Raw genomic sequence first — 16,148 nt, 5'->3', positions numbered from 1 at the left:
AGAAACATGCTTTCATCCATCTTATCTTCAAAGCGATTAGGTTATCCATGTGCCATAGCCCCATACGTAGCTCAGCCATAATCTTAAAAAACGAGAGCTTTTATCAGGACATGTCACTGCGATTATAGTCATTTTCCTTGACGAAGGGCAGGGTATGGCTCAGGGGATCAATAGAAACACGGGATTGTCAGCCCTGTTGCTATATTGGTAAAGCGGCCTGCGAAAGTTATGCCTGCGGTTGTCGCGGGACTCCGCCTTGCTGTTACGGCATTGGGCTCTATGGGCAGCTTCAAATCTTTAGGTTTGCTGATATCTCTCGGCAGGGAGTGGCAACCACGAGTGCTTTTTTAAGACGTAAGCAGGGAAGTGGATGTTTTGCTGGGGACCCACGATTGGTGACTACTAGTTCCACTCCGGGGAATTACAGGAGTCATTGGGGACATTCTGGTGGTCGTCTTATATCACCAAAATCAGGTTCGCTGTGACGATACGTGGGGTGCGGCCGGGAGTTGTCAATATTATTGAAATCTCATTCCCATTTTACCTCACAGGAATCAGGAACCTACTTGTGACCGCGTCGCTCTAAAGAACATAATGTGATCCAAACACGCTTTATATTCGTCAATGGTATCAACGAGCGCAGAAGTCGTAACGCGTACCAGCTTTGCCTAATTAAATTTTTCTTCTTTGTCTTTTTTTTTTTACTTGGTTCGGAACTAATTGCATTTTAATGGCTCATTGTTATGTCTTAATTTATTGATTGGTTCGTATAGAGTGTACGATCGTCATGGGAATGAAAATACAAGATGGTATATTGAAACCGATATATTTTAGCTGTTTAAAAAATAGAGATTGCATACAAAAAGGACTTAACTACAGACTACTGCAGCACAGACCGCTTGTTCATCCAAAATCAAACTGACCTTTAAGCCCTACTAGTTTTCCTATATTGAAATACATCAATTGACGCATCTGAAATCGCAATGACAAAAGCAAAGAAGTATTGTTTTATTATATTACCGAGACGTTACTATATTTAAAATGACTATATAAAAGCCCTCTGCTTTAACATTTCACGTATGTTATGTTACTCGAATATTAATGTACGAGCATTTCTGAGCCGGATCTGTACGTATAAAACATATTAGGGATTTTTACCGCAAGCTAATGGGTTCGCACGTTCGTCGTTCCGAGCGTACCGGTTACAGCTGCTGTGTACAGCCGGCGATACCTCCGGTATCAAACGCACCGTTATATATGTGTTGTGTCAGAATGTGACTGCCATAGATCAGCGAGAGAGGGTATACTGTTGCCAGTGGGTTGCTCCCCGCGAATGAGCTGCGACAAGGACCGCGGCAGAACCCAATGAAAACAAAGGGGCACTGCCAGCCAACAAAGGCGAGTTGGCTTCTCCAGGCCAAATTGCTCGGCCTGGACAAGCTCGAACAGGGCTTTTCACTTAGACATTCCTTTACCCCCGTACCAGATTGTTGCTTATACACCCTACTGTCGCAGCTCCGCAATCTATACTTTCTTCATGTCCTAGCACGCTCGTGCCTACGAGAATACGACCTCTTGAAAATATCGGCTGCTTAATCATCCACGATGCGCTACACGCGAGGGCACATACGACTTCATTCGTTTCAGCTAGCTAAAGCCATTAGCAAAAGAGGCAAGATAAAACCGGAATTACCAGGCGTGATATAATTAGAGCAGGAAAGGAGAACCTGGAAAGCAATTATATAACAATAATTGGTAAGCCAATAGAACTGAGTTCGTTAAATTTCAATAGGTGTATAGGAAGCGGAATTAATCTATGTTGTTTTATAACAGTTAAAGTAATTGATTTCTAAAGAGACAGGTAATGTTTCATGCAAACGGTACAATTAGTGGTAATCAATGCTGCGATGTCACATGTGATTGATTTCTAAAACGAAAGTTACAATATCAAAAGCAATATGTTTTAAAAAAGATAAACGTTTCGAAAAGGTCAAGTAGAAAAAATCAACTTTGCTACCACGTGTGTTTTTATGAGCTAGCGTTTGCTTTGAGATCCAGCTGTATGTCGGTTTCGATAATGTATCTGCTTGTAATGTTCACGTATAATACGCTGTCCTGTCTTACTATAAAGGCTACACGTCTTGCAAAGGTAGACGGAAACAGTAGTTATATTTATGGTGTTTTTATACGTGCATACCTAGGCATATAGTACTGTTATGCCACCTTCCCTGATGTCGTATCAGTGATCTTGGATAGCTGTAGCAGTGGTGAGACCACAAATGTGCCCAGCAGACATGAAAAGAGCCGGGATATTCCGAATGTACCGCCTCCTTCGCGGATCGAAAGGGGAGAAAAACACCGCAAGTAGAAGGAAAATGGCGTTGTCCCTTGGAACTGAACGGTGTTGAACTCTAGTAATGGAGTCCAGTGAACAGGGAAGACGAGGGGAACCGGGTCGATCATACCAAGTAGCACAGACGAACCTGCGTTTGCTCTGTGCCTGCCTATCTAAGCTCCAAGGCTTTGTAAACGAAGCAAACGATGACGTAGTGAAGTGAAAAGAACTGAGTCAGTTCCAGTTCATCGGCATCTCTCCAGAATCGGCATTAGTTGTCTAAATCAGTCTTTAGCTTTTGTCCACTACAACTTGCCTCTTCGCTTTCATAAGTCCTGTTTTGTGAAGATGATGCACACCTCACATGTCGTCTTCCATGGTCCTACCAAGTTGCGGCAGGCCATGATGTGAGGCGTGAGGAAACGTTAGGCTGGCACCAGTGATATCCTCTCATCTGCTGCTCATAGCTGCATTACTTCTCAAGGCTGGTCCAGTTCGAGGGCAAAGAGAAGTGGACCAAGGAAGCCAACAGTATGGTTGAGGGCCAGCTCATCTTGTGAAGCCTGTGTGCCTTCCTTGCGAAGCGTAGTTAGGTGTTTGACGCAACGAAACTCAACTAATACACTTCTTTGGTCTCCAGTGTAATCAGCACTGCCCGCGGCGGGGCGAAGAAAGGCACGGGACCAGAGCTCAGACCCTTGAGTGAACGAGTGGTATCGGCTTTTTTCGATAGCAATAGTAGACTTTCGACATCCTCTGGCAGGCGCTTCGTCTTCCCTCAGATGAACATAAAGTCAAAACGTATTTGATATCTAGCTCTAACCTCTATCAGCCAGTACTGTCCCATCTAAAACTATATAAACATCGACGCGCCTGTTCAAGGTTGAAGACAGGCAGGTATGAATAATTGTTTGAAAGGCCAACAGAGAGTATTCCCATTTTCCTTCTTCTACTTCAGGGAGCTTGAAAGACGTCCAGTCCTGTTCTGGGCCGCGCCCGTTCTACGGAAGTAAGATAGAGTAGAGGGAAAAGCGATGCACATATGAGCTCTAACCTCAGTCGAACGTGTGAAATCTGTTGCTACCTACGGTTGAATCTATAAATAGCTGACAGATAGATTTCGAACAGATTACGTGCGACCGTTTGGTGATCATGTATCGACACTGAGGCTAGATATGAGACTTCAATTCAGTGAAGGGCTAGTTGACTTTCGGCCATCAGTATCGTCTTGGTACAGTAGAAACAAGCATAAAATATACTAACTCGATATAAATGCTTCTTTCAATCAATAGAAACAACGTATATCGAACATAGCTTTAGGTGCGTTAAAAAGTTATTTTCTGAATGGAACTCTGCGTACGTTTAGCGTATTGAAGTATATGACCGGAATCGAACGGCCGTTACCGCTCCGTTCATTAGCTAGTTCATTCGTTAGTTGAATTCATTAGTTGAACCTAAACTGATGGCAATTCTTACTGACTCATACTCTACCGAGAGTACTGCCAAATGATTCGAACTCAACCTCGCCCTCGTAAGACTTTACAGGTCGATCGAATATAATCGACGAAGTTCAGCGATACTTTTGAGAAGCTGTAATCTTCATTCTAGGGAAACGTGCGAAGAGGGTGATGAAGAGTGGAGGTTCGTGTCATACCGGTATGTGACCGGGCTTAGCACACTTTCAAACTGTTTCAAACGTATTATATATTTGCGCATAGTAGAACAAATGTGCTATTTAAAAGCAATTTTTACTACCCTCAAACATAATGCATTTTTAGTGCCTCTTTCCAGCACGAGATTTAGCCATCGGATCGTCTCGGAAAATGATCAAAACCATTTAGGTGACTTTCGAGCTTATCCCAAAATACAAATATAGATTTTAATTTATTTATATAGTGAAAAGGACAGGATTAGTTTGACAAAAAAAACCTTACATTGTACCTTATACTGCCGGTTGCAAATCAATAGTATCGTTTTTCTAACGTGATATCATTTTGATGCTTGAACTACTACATTTTAGTGGCCCACCATCACATTACAATTAGCTCGTTTTGTTTACATCACGCGTCTAGGCCGTGCGCATCATCGCAGCGCGGAATGGCGTTGCGTATTTTCTTCGTATTTTGCTGAGTCTTCCCCACTTACGTGGTTTAGATACTTCGCTGTCTTGAGGCCTCTCGCTGTCTGAGATAGTGCACTGTGGTAATCTATCACTGTACTTGGTTCACCGACGGCCTCTGCCGCATCGGTACGACCCCGCTGAATCTTCGTCGAGGTCGCAGGCGTTAGGCGTTCGTTGGCAACACCGCAATATTCTCCTCAATCCATCTGCTCCCCAAGCTGTCAAATTGTCCCACATCCCCTTTTACATGCCGTCTGCTTTGAAGACCTTTTTCCGCAGAGTACACCGTTCCCCACCACAGCATTCGCTATAAGCATTCACTTGCAGACTAGTTTCTGTTGCCTGTTCTGAGCCGAAATGTTCCTTTAGTTTTAAAGTTATGCGTGGCAAAGATGTAGAGAAGTGATGGCGCTCTGCGGCTCCTACCTGTAACTGGGCTAGAGCGACGGAGGTCTTCGGATCGTCTTCGCCTTTCAGATGGACGAGAAGGAGGGCGCCACGAGTAAGACAAACAGGCTGCGGATGACTGGATCACCGTCGTTGACTCGCCGTAGGATGGCTTCGCCCTACATCTCCATTTGTTTCCATTGATGTCTGTCCCTGTTGACTCGGTGGCGTTTCACGCGCCCGGCCAGGCTGCTTCGTGCCTGTCGGTGCATCTCAGGCTAGCTAAGTCCTCATACAGCTTGCTCCACGTCTAGACCTCAGACGAGAGTGCCGGTACCCCTAAGACTACAAGAGGCCATTGCCGAACCTAGATGAGTGCTTTGCCCTTCGCTCTCTTTTGCTGTTGTTGTCTGCTGGGGTATCTTCCCAGACGCCTGGCTTCCTAGTCGACGCATGCTCCACTAGCGCCGAACGGGTACGAGTAGCGGAGTCCCTCGCCAAACCACCTTCCCAAAAGGTCATTTTGACGGTTGTGCTATAATTACCGAAAGTGGTCTACGATCTTTCGAGCATACTTAGGCTTCATGTGGATTATCACCATGGTAGAGATAGAGACGGTCATGATGATTTTTTGGTATTTTGGATAATGCATAGATACTTACGTACTTGAGCCATTTGTGTATAATGTAGGTTTACTAAATATGAAGCTCTCTGTTTACGCTTTGGAATGACATTTTGTCGGAGAAAATCAAACATGCAAATGAGATGTTTTAATAAGACTTACCCTAAAAAATTCTATCTATACGCTTACTGGCAGGTTTTGATCGTTGCGTGTTGCGTCAATCTATTCATTTGTTATCGTTTTCCTTTCTCTAGTTTATTACCGCGCCGGCAGCCGGAACCGTAGCCGAAGTCGTGGCAACCTTTGAGACCTGCAGCAGACGGAAAAAATGATTCCTGTGGGAGTCAACAGCATCGTCTACGGCCTTGAGAATGCAGGTAAAATCCATGTTACGATTGATCATCTCCTGTGGGCCACCATAAAACATGATGCGTTGTTGTAAGGGCTGTTATTTTCAATGTATCCTTAACTAAGGAATATTCTCTAGAAAGCATATTCACAAACTGTTAACACTATTGTGGTTTCTCAAAGTATTACCGTAGGGCCACCGACCTAACATAATCTTGCGGCAGTTTACGATTGGCGAATTGACGGACCTGCTATATTCACAAAACGCACGTACAATACAACACAGGTCGACGTGCAATGTTTTTTTTTTTCGAGATACGATGGGCTATATCATGCACAACCTTGTCTGAGCTACAATGTAAATGCTATATGGATTTAGGTGCATAGATATACCGACATTAAAGAATAAATAATATCTTAGCGCATCATCACATAGCATCCACAAGTGCGTTCGAATTTGCCTAGCCCGATGTTAGCTTTATTCGTATATTATTCTATTTCAAGAATCATTGTCCCGTTTTGTCAACGTGCACGTGCACGTGCATACTCTATAGCTAACGAAATTTCGTACGATACAAAGCAGGACGGTGAATGTGCACCTATTTTCGTCGCATGGACAACGAAATCAGCCGTTAGTATCTGCCGAGTTTATTTGTATAATCATTTTATCTCTATGATTATAAAATGTGCTCAGTTAAGCTTGTATTTAGGCCTCTTCGAAACGCTCGTTTAGAATATGAACCAAAAAGGTGAATCTGAGCAAACCAACAACAGGGAACCAATCGGGCATTCAGTCGAATGTGCGTGCGTGCCTCCACAGAATTGCAGAAGGGCGCTGTACTGGCAATGATGCCACAGCGAGAGCTGAAACCGTTCCTCTATCACGATGTAGTCGAGCACTACCCTACGTTTAGATCCTGTCTTCCGCCTTTTAATGATGGAATGACAACTTTGTTTGTAAGCGGATTTGGGAAAGACGCCCTGGGGGCCACAAGAAGGGAAGCTTTATGACTCGAAAAGATTGACTTTCCCCTATAGCGTCTACGTTCCTACGATGGCAATGCGTCCCGTCATCCTCAATGTGCACGTAGAAATGATTTTATGTATGGTATCACCGGCGTGGGTCGGTGGAAACGCTGCTGTATTTGTTTACCTTGACGGTTTAAGCCTTGAATCGGAAGACCTAATGAGAGCTAGATGAATGGATTAGTTTGATGAAAGGAAGTTTACATAGGAAACATCGTGCAATCACACAATCGGCGATATGTGGCTTCATAATGTTGCCCTTTCAGTTTAAAAATTTTCGGTAAAAAAATTAAATAAAAAACGGCTTAAAGTAATAATAATAATAATAATACATGAATTGACTTACTACGCAACTGATATCACTCAATTTCATCCTTATAATTAATAAATCAGCTAATCAGATCATACCGATTTTCCTTTACGATCTCGCCAAAAATGCCTCTAATACATTTCTATAATACTAGTCTTTGGTAAAGTATAGGAGGTATATTTTCTGGCATTATATGTATGTGAATCACTTCATCTGTATATGAGAAGGCACAACAATGTCCTTTTTATGGAATTATTAACCGCATTACATGTTTGATTGCTTTAACACCTCGTACCGTTCGAGCGCATATAGGCAGTAGCAATAGGAGTTCGTCGCAGGGTCTTGATGAACATTATTCAGCATTGGCACACGCTACTAATGCTACGACTGCCAGTCACAAATGTCATCTAACTAACCAGCATCGGGGTTTTCCTGCTTGTTTAATATAAACAACTGTCGCAAGAATTACGTTTTCTCCTTTACTTGGCTTGGTTTGTTGCCTAGTAGCGTAGGGGGAGAAGTGGGAGAGAGACGGACGTAGCTTAGGGGGAGGTTCGTTGGTACACAGCTCTACAGAAGACGAGGTCTACGCGTGCCGCAGATTCGTATATGATAAATAAATATATGTATGTGCACTAGATGTACATAGAAGTAATAGCAATCATCGTATAATTAGCTCGCAATTACTGGTCTATACATTGAAACAACAACTACAAAAACAGCGGTTCTTTCAATCTTTGGAATTAAAAAATCTTGTATTCACTGGCAGCAGCAGCAGTACACGTGCATACAATTGAGTTGGACTGCTGGCTTGCAATTCATTTCGTTATAGGGGAAATAAAGATTTCTGTGAACTTGTTGTTACCTGCTAGCGTTACCAACCGATATTTAAATACACGAGTGAATGCTCCAATGAATTAGATCTCTATCGCAGCCGTTGCACTGTAATCAATATTGGAAGCATTGCTCGATGCACGTCTGGAGGCCACATAAGGCTTCTTTTTTTATAGATCCTAACGGTTTTCGTCGCCTCGGCCTGAAATAGCTGTCAGTGCTAACAGCGTGTGTGACATTGTGACGCCAGCCATTATGACTCATTATTAGTGCGTTTAAAATGATCGCCGTCTACCGATTTGACATCAATGAGCTTGTCTCAGGTGCGTCTCGAACGCACGCTCACGATGTCAGAAGCGTATTCCGAGCGCATCCTGCATGTCCTACATTTGTGTTTGGATATGTTTTTTCAACGGTAGGCATTCTAGGGCTTAACTTTCAATGTGAGTGCAAGGTTATGTAGGGAGACTCTTGTGTCATTCATTATTTGCGTCGATATTAGAAGTTACCTAAGTATCGAAAAAAAAACACACAATGAGAGTGCAACATATGAATTTTTAGTCAAGATGATTTTCACATAAAGAGCCGTTTTCTATGCTATTGATAAAAGCATTTACGTATCGTAGTCCTTACATCTTTGTTGCACAAGCTGTTAACGCAAGAAATGTGCTCGGCGCCGAAGGTACAGGAGAACGTGATCGACTCAGTCCTCAGTTGTTGTTGCTGTTTATTTATTAAATTGTGTTTGGATTCCTACGACGAAATGTAAAGCAACGCAGCTTGTTACTTACATAAACATATGCTTGACTTGGTGTGGCAATCGTCTTAGCGTTTGTTTATCGTAGTATATTACGGAAATGTCTTCCCACCTGCATTGAAAGCCCATAGAATAAGATTCACTACCGATCCAGTCCCCTATGGCAGTGCATTGCCTATTTAGTTAGGGAATAGGGATAGAACGTCTTCACTTGCGTGGTACACGTAATGAGCACGCTAACAAGAGAACGACTGCAACGTACCACGCTCCTCTACCTACGTGTTACGCGAAGTATACCCGCGAAGGATTCCTTGAGAAGGGACAAAGATCTACTTTGGTTCATCGACGCATGCAGACACTTACTGCGTGTCCTTCATACATACTTAATATACATTCTTTCTACTCATTTTTTTCGTCTGTGAAACCCAATGTCATAGGTGCTGATAAGCTGCTGCAAACAAGTATGTTTAGTACGACAACGGCCAGGGAGGGGAGGAGACGGCAAGGGAAGGAGAGGATACGGGGAGAGAGTGTTAAGGGATCAACGTTAGAGGATGCTACAGTGTCTACCCCGAATGCATGCGAGAGAGTTATCCTTAGCATAGAAAAACGATAATAATGCCAACAGACATCAACTGACGGAACGGAGCGCGTCTGAAAAGTACAAGCAAAAAAGCAACTGTCTCTTCTAACGGTGAAACCTATTACTGAGTTCTGTGGGGGTTCCGCGAGCTTTTCTGCGTTGTTCTAAAACAAGCAAGCAAGCAACAATGAGAACAAATAGGCTAAAAGTAGGGGATGTTGCGTTTATTGTGATAGAGTTAAGTCAGATCCAGGCGTTAAGTGGGCGAAAACTGGGCATCAGGCATATAAAACAGTTTTTAGCTGGAACGACCTCAATGGTTTTTAGATAGTTCCCTGATTGGCGTATAATACAGAACTTTGCATGGGAAACAACTGCTGTTCCATTTCTGCATTTGTTTTGGTCATGTGAGCATAAAGCCGACTGCTTTCGCGCATATATATGAGAAATGATATCGAAAATTTTTTTTCAAAAATGTATTTTTTTTTCAAGCGGCAATCTGTTTCTGGTAGGCTATACGTAATATGTATATGTGTAGTGCATAATCGCATATAAAGTAAGTAGACGAATCGGTTGGCGAGTTTTGTCCGGGCTTCTTCCAGCAGTATAACACCCATGATATTCTTGCTTCCATCAGAAATGCGTGGATACTATTCAGAATATATATATATAAATATAAAGCTGACCAGGCGGCAGCAGAACATGGCAAAGCTTCGAGAAAGCATAATATAAGCTAGATTCCAGTGGCAGAAATCTAGTTCATCATTGTGGGGGATGCAAAATATGATGCGACTCGATTCTAGATACTGAGGAACTCGATATTGCCGCCCTTTGAGTCGCGACAGCGGCAGCTGTCCTGGTATTAGAGAGCCAAGTGTGTTTATGAGTGTCTCGTATAGTAGGAACTACAGTAAGCACCGTTGCGTCTGTATCGGGCTGCCCAATTAAACTACAACGAATCAAACTAAAGAATACGTTTTGGCGCATATTATTAAGACACTCATACGCGACACGCCATCCTGCAGTGACATGCATTTTAAATGCCAGTTACAAGCTCAATGGGCACTGAAGTCCACGTCGCAGTTACCTATTAGGCAAAAAAACGGACACTGAAATGATGTCCACTAAGCGAGAAAAATTGACCTAGCTAGAAATTTTACAGAAGCGTTGTCACCTAAGTTAGCATATGAATTAGGAAGGACGATGCATATCAAGCTCATAAGCCATAACCAAATATAATAACGCTAACCATATTAATCTCCTCTCTAACTAAAAGTCAAGCGCAGTCTACATGCAACTAATTTCCCACTTCGTGCATGTTGTCGAAATTACCCTTCATGACATTACTCGTAGTTGTAGTAGAACTAGTGGCAGCGGTTGTCGCAGCGCAAAAGGCGCAAGGTGCATAAACGTCGTTGAGTGTCCAGCTGAATAGGACAACAAATCACCTCGCCCATTTGCTCTTCTATGTGAGAACAGTGATGTCCTTCGTTACGAAATATATTTCTTCAGATCAAAGTTCGCATTTACTTTAGACATTCTCCACTGTCCATACTCCGATTTCCTTCTGTCTAATCTGAACTATGGGGCAAGCCCCCAATTAGAGACGCGCTTACGCCGCCTAAGGCGCAGCCACCCTACTCCCATGAGGCCGACAGGCTACCGGCGCCTTTGCTAAACCCCTTTCTAACCTACTGCTAGACTTACGCGTACACGATAGCTTCGGCTACAGCAGTACCCCAAGTACAGGTCGAGCAACGTTGCCAGAGCCCCGTCGAACTAGCGACCTGGCTCTGGCGACAAAAAACCAATACTGTACCAGATGACTAACCTACTTCCTCCACCGGCCCCTACGAGAGTGGGTCCATAGTAGTGATTCGCAAGAAGGTAGAAACAAGATCCACGTGGTGTATGGGCAAGCATAGGAAAGAGGGACAAAATCTATCGCGGTATTGGGCCTGTGGGCTCCTCTGTGCTCCCTTGTTCCTTTCGTATTTATGGGTGGGGAGAACTTGTTGAGAGGTAGCGGCGGCCCGTATAGCCATGTAACGACGTAAGTGTGTGTATGTGTCGGAGCTTCTGGGGCGTTCCCCACGGCAAGAGATAAAGAAAGCTGGCAAAGAACACATAGGCCCTTATATACATACGAAGACACACGCACAGGTAGATACCGCGTATGACGAATAGGTATGGTGGGTCGGAGTAGATGGGAACAAGCCGATACTAATTACTATTGGTGAATATATGTTCGCCTGCCAGTCAGTTGAGGCTCGTTGTAGAGGCACTGGCTCACTGGGTATCACGGAGACTTCATAATGCGGAGGAGCCTCATGCTATGAAGTTATCAAGTAATTCGCAACGAACAAAGAATTGAGTAAATCAGCTGCAAACGGTTGCAGCGAAACTATACAGATCACTTAAAAATTAACACAATACCTTTACGCTAATTGGAGCCGGACAAATCCGCTACTAAAGATTTGTAGTGGTTAGTAGAGCAGATAGATAGAACTTAGCGGTTATGATGTGTTCAATTCAAGTTCCAATTGACTACCGCTAATAATAAGAAAAGTACCGTTAATTTGCTAATAATGAAATTCGATTATATTTTTTTGTCCAGTTTTATTTTTGTTAAATATATTCTCTCTGGCGCAATCAAGATGGCCTTAGTTAAATTCATCGCAGACTTACTAGCTGCTTTTGCAACATATCCGCCAGCACCTTAAATACCCGTTGCATGCAAAATAACGTACGGGTTGTTTCAGAATGAGATTTTTTTCTCACGATATCATCACTCATCAGCTACCATTTCACCTCATACCCCATTCATAAAAAAGCATCAATAGCATTTTCTTATCTGGCTACCATCTAGCTTCTAAGATGTTTTCCTCGGTCAGGTCGAAAGACAGGGATATGAAGGTCGTGCTGAGGGAGAAGTTCCAGTGGTTATAGTAGATTCAACTTACGACAGATTCGTTATGCACGTACTTTCTGATTTTGTCATAATTCTGCACGCAGACTTATCACTAGACACGATCAAACGTACATGCACGCCATAAACAGAATTATGGGAACGTACAACACTGACATATTCTATTATGTATTATTAATTATTTTCGTGTCGTTTAAAAAGGCGCAATCTCAAGATCAGCAGTGATCGTAACGAAGGCCTGTTTTCGCTCTGTCTTTATAAGATCGCCTCTAAACAGGCACGTCCTCCTGTAAACTGTGTATGTGCTACCAAAAGGCTATATCTGTCCAAAAGTTTTTTTGTTGCAACTTCCGTACACATCTGCTAAAGGTTGATTAGGTCGAAATTATTCAGGAACCGCTTATTGGAATTAGCTCTTCACTGAAGAAAAATCACGTAAGCCCTTTACTTTGCGATACCAGTAAAACGGACCATCTTTGTACGTAACTCTCAGTACCGTAGAACACCTGCGATCGAACTGATAGGTTAAGGCAAGTTCAGTGCTAAGATTCTAGAGCCCTCATTAGACCACATTTAACTATCACGTTAGCGAATTCGATCCATGCTGACAGATACAATATAGCTTGGTCGCTTTTTTTTCCGATTAAGACTTACTATTTGTTTACGTTTTGCCATGATAACTGGTTGTTGCTGATAAGCAGCGTGATCCCAACGAACAATCGGCTTAGGTATTTCTATTATGTCACTTAGTTTTAATATTATACAATTAAAAAGTTCATTTTCGCCTAATTCGTAGATATTCCAGAGGCACAGATCTTCCGCAGTGGACAATTGGCCTTCCAAAAATACCTAAATAATGGTTAATTGTCGATATTTGCTTTTAATAAAATAAAACATCTACGTACGCTGTTCCATTGTGTGCACAGTCGCCGATCTTTTTAGTGGTTTCAACAATTTGTCCGTCATAAGCTTTCTTCATAGTAACATCATCTGGCAATGCGGTCAAAGTGTGTCATGTAGAAGTTGTCATATAATCTCAATCTCGAACTTCTGCCATCTCTTCTCGACCGACAAACCGAGAAACTTAGAGCTAAAAGGTCGGCTGCCGCTTCACCCGCCGTTAAGTCGACCAGTAAAATTAGCGTAAAAATGCTCCCGTTAACCCGCAGGACAGGAAACGACTCTCTATGAGATACTCTTATTCAAGCATGTTCTTTCTATTTAGTGAACCCCCGCGATCAGTACTCAGCCTCCTTCCCCTGTTCTCGTAGTCGACCCAAATTTTCCAATGGGCAAGTGCTTTATCTAACGTATTTTTCAAGATATACTCCACCTCTAAGTATTAATCGTTTACAAAGGCCTCTTCCCCGCCTATTCCCTGAACAGCATGATTCATCCGAGACAGCGGCGATTACCGCTCAATCTGACAGAAATGTGTAACCTTTTAATGAGAAAAACGAAAGTTTATTTCACGTTAAAATGCTGTCAGGATGTTAATGACCAACAATCGCGGCAGTCTCTGTCGGCGAAGATTCGCAAATAATTTACACAAACCGAGTGCATGTCGGGTCAGAATAGACAGCCATGTTGGGTTGCCATGGCAATACAAGGTATTCCCTTAATAACATTATGGACTTGGCATATACAAAATCAGCGAGTCTGATGACGTCTAATCAGATTAGCGAAATTCGATGTATGGCTAAGAGAGGTACGAGATAGACAATGCTTGATGGAAAGTAGGGTAAAACAAATTGACAACGGCGCTCTTAGCCGCAAAGCCCCGATCTTCGCCATGAGCCCCAAATAGTTGCGTTTCAGGGAGTCAGGCACATGTATGGACTGAATCAAGATATACCTACAGTATAATCGTTTTTTATAGTAAAACTAGATGAGCAAATTATAATAGCCTATTGATGCACGAGATACCTCTAATAAGAAAAAAGGACTGGTCTTATTTTCTCATTCTTACGGATCGGGCCAGGCTAACCTTTTAAAATTTATGCGTTAAACTGGTCAGCGAATAGAATCCATACCTATTTACCTACGTTTCATGTATGGCGGCAGTGGATGAGCCGTTTACTCAGAAGCCATAAACGAGCTCATCGGCCTTAAATCTAATAGGCAAAACCTTCACTTCCACTAGTGTAATAGAAAATGTGACCCATACGACGACTAAGATTTTTCCAGTTCGTCCATTTTCGCTTTATTCTAACTGGAGACGCACACGAGCTCTCCAGACCGGAGCCGTTTCTAAAGCTATCCTTCCGATTCGGATTTCTCCACGAGCTTTGCTAGTATCACTGCTTACAAAATGCCCCTACTCGGTTGCCCGCCGATCATCCGCCAATCCGACGAGGGCATGAATTGGGCGGCCCTTGTCCCATAGCGGGAGAGACCTTTCCTGATCTCGGATCAGCAGTAATGGCGAGTGACAGGACCTGTATTCATTCATTGAACTTCTTTACCGTCGGTCCTCGACCGGTGTCGATCGCTGATATTAGCCGTCTCTTTGCTACTGTGTTTGAAAAGACAGAGCTACGTTGAGCTGTTACAAGGGCAAGACATGCAGCCAGGGATAAAAAGGAAGAAAAAGGGACGAGCGGTGGTGCCTCCTCCTTGAGGAAAGCAAAGCGACGGACGGGTCGAATCGAATGGGTGGGAAGAAGCTCATCCTCGTATCGAAAAAGCGAAATATCCTTCTAGCCGGGCATGGATGATTATGACGGCCGTACACAGATGCTAAGAGGACGGCACCGCCTGCTGAGGGCTGTACATTTTCTTATATAGAAATGTATTTTTTATTTACGCCTTGCCATATATATATATATAGTATAGGCAGAGGTAATCAGCAGTCGCATGCAAGGCGTTTGATTCGTGTGTAGCAGACTGCACAGGTTACGTTTGTTAACTACGAAAACGGTAGCAGGCTCACTGAATATGGCCGCTTTATACTCTTACAAACATGTACATATTGTTTAACCATGTACTTTCGTTACAAGTATGGTGGCTAGTAGGCACATATCTCGACCACCTACAATAGATAATGCGAATGTTTTTTATTCTATGAATAGGTATGTTAACAAACGTACGAATAAGAACAATAGTAACATATATTTTTTTTTGTTGTGAATTTAATCAGTGAACAGCGAGGAGTATACGCGTATATATCAGAGTATATATCTGAGAAGAGGAGCCCACAGATAAGGCAGAACCACGTGTAATTTGGGGAAAATGTAAACAAATCGGAAGATTCCGCTTGAACTCTGATTTTTTTTTGTATCTTATTCAAATTCGCTCCCTCTAGATACGTTAGATGGCCATTATGTTTCAGACCTATATCGTGACGCCCTGATATTTTACAAACAACATCTAATATGGTCCTGGTAAATATTGAAAACGTATCGCCACGTCATTGGTCGTCGAATCTGTTCCATCTCATAATATTTATGCATCGCTCCACCTTCCTATTTTTTCAAATCAACTAGAGTAACTTACTTCTTCGGATCGTATCGTCCGTTTGCCGTTTAGTGTGAACTTTTTTTTGGACATAGAGCTCCCAATATCTACGGTAGCGTAGGAGATATTGAAGCAGATCTCATAGGGGCCTCCGTAGCAACGTGTTTATTGTTAGAAACCGTTCACATAGTGCCGTCTGCATTCACGTATCGAATGGCTGTATATTCTAGTTTAGCAAAGTTTGACAAAGTACAAATTCGTTATTTGTGTTTAGGTGTTGTAATTGTTGCTAGCGGCGTTCGTCCAATCGGTGCTGCCGACGATGCTGTTTGCGGTTGGTCGTGTTTCTATTGATAACGCGAATTCGTGTACTTGTTTTAAAGCGGTGCGTATTTGTAGGACGTCTGCTCTACTTGGTCCGTCGCGAATCGAAAAGGAG

The 16,148-nt window shown here is 42.9% G+C and overlaps 1 long non-coding RNA gene across 2 annotated transcripts; it reads right to left on the bottom strand.

Moving 5' to 3' along the window:
* Positions 1–6,284, bottom strand: LOC147757996 (uncharacterized). 2 transcript variants are annotated; one of them, XR_015321020.1, is made up of 4 exons: positions 6,019–6,284; positions 5,656–5,872; positions 1,159–1,727; positions 1–972 (listed from the first exon to the last, which is right to left on the bottom strand). It is a non-coding gene; the product is annotated as an uncharacterized LOC147757996 (long non-coding RNA). The 2 variants fall into 2 exon arrangements; XR_015321019.1 differs by having other exon boundaries at positions 1–1,727.
* Positions 6,285–16,148: the final 9,864 nt, after the last annotated feature.

This window comes from Varroa destructor, unplaced genomic scaffold (genome assembly GCF_002443255.2).
Source record: "Varroa destructor unplaced genomic scaffold, Vdes_3.0 BEIS01000002.1, whole genome shotgun sequence".
Taxonomy (NCBI): domain Eukaryota; kingdom Metazoa; phylum Arthropoda; class Arachnida; order Mesostigmata; family Varroidae; genus Varroa; species Varroa destructor.
Note: the sequence above shows the minus strand (reverse complement) of the source record. Positions and strands in the feature narration are given on the sequence as shown.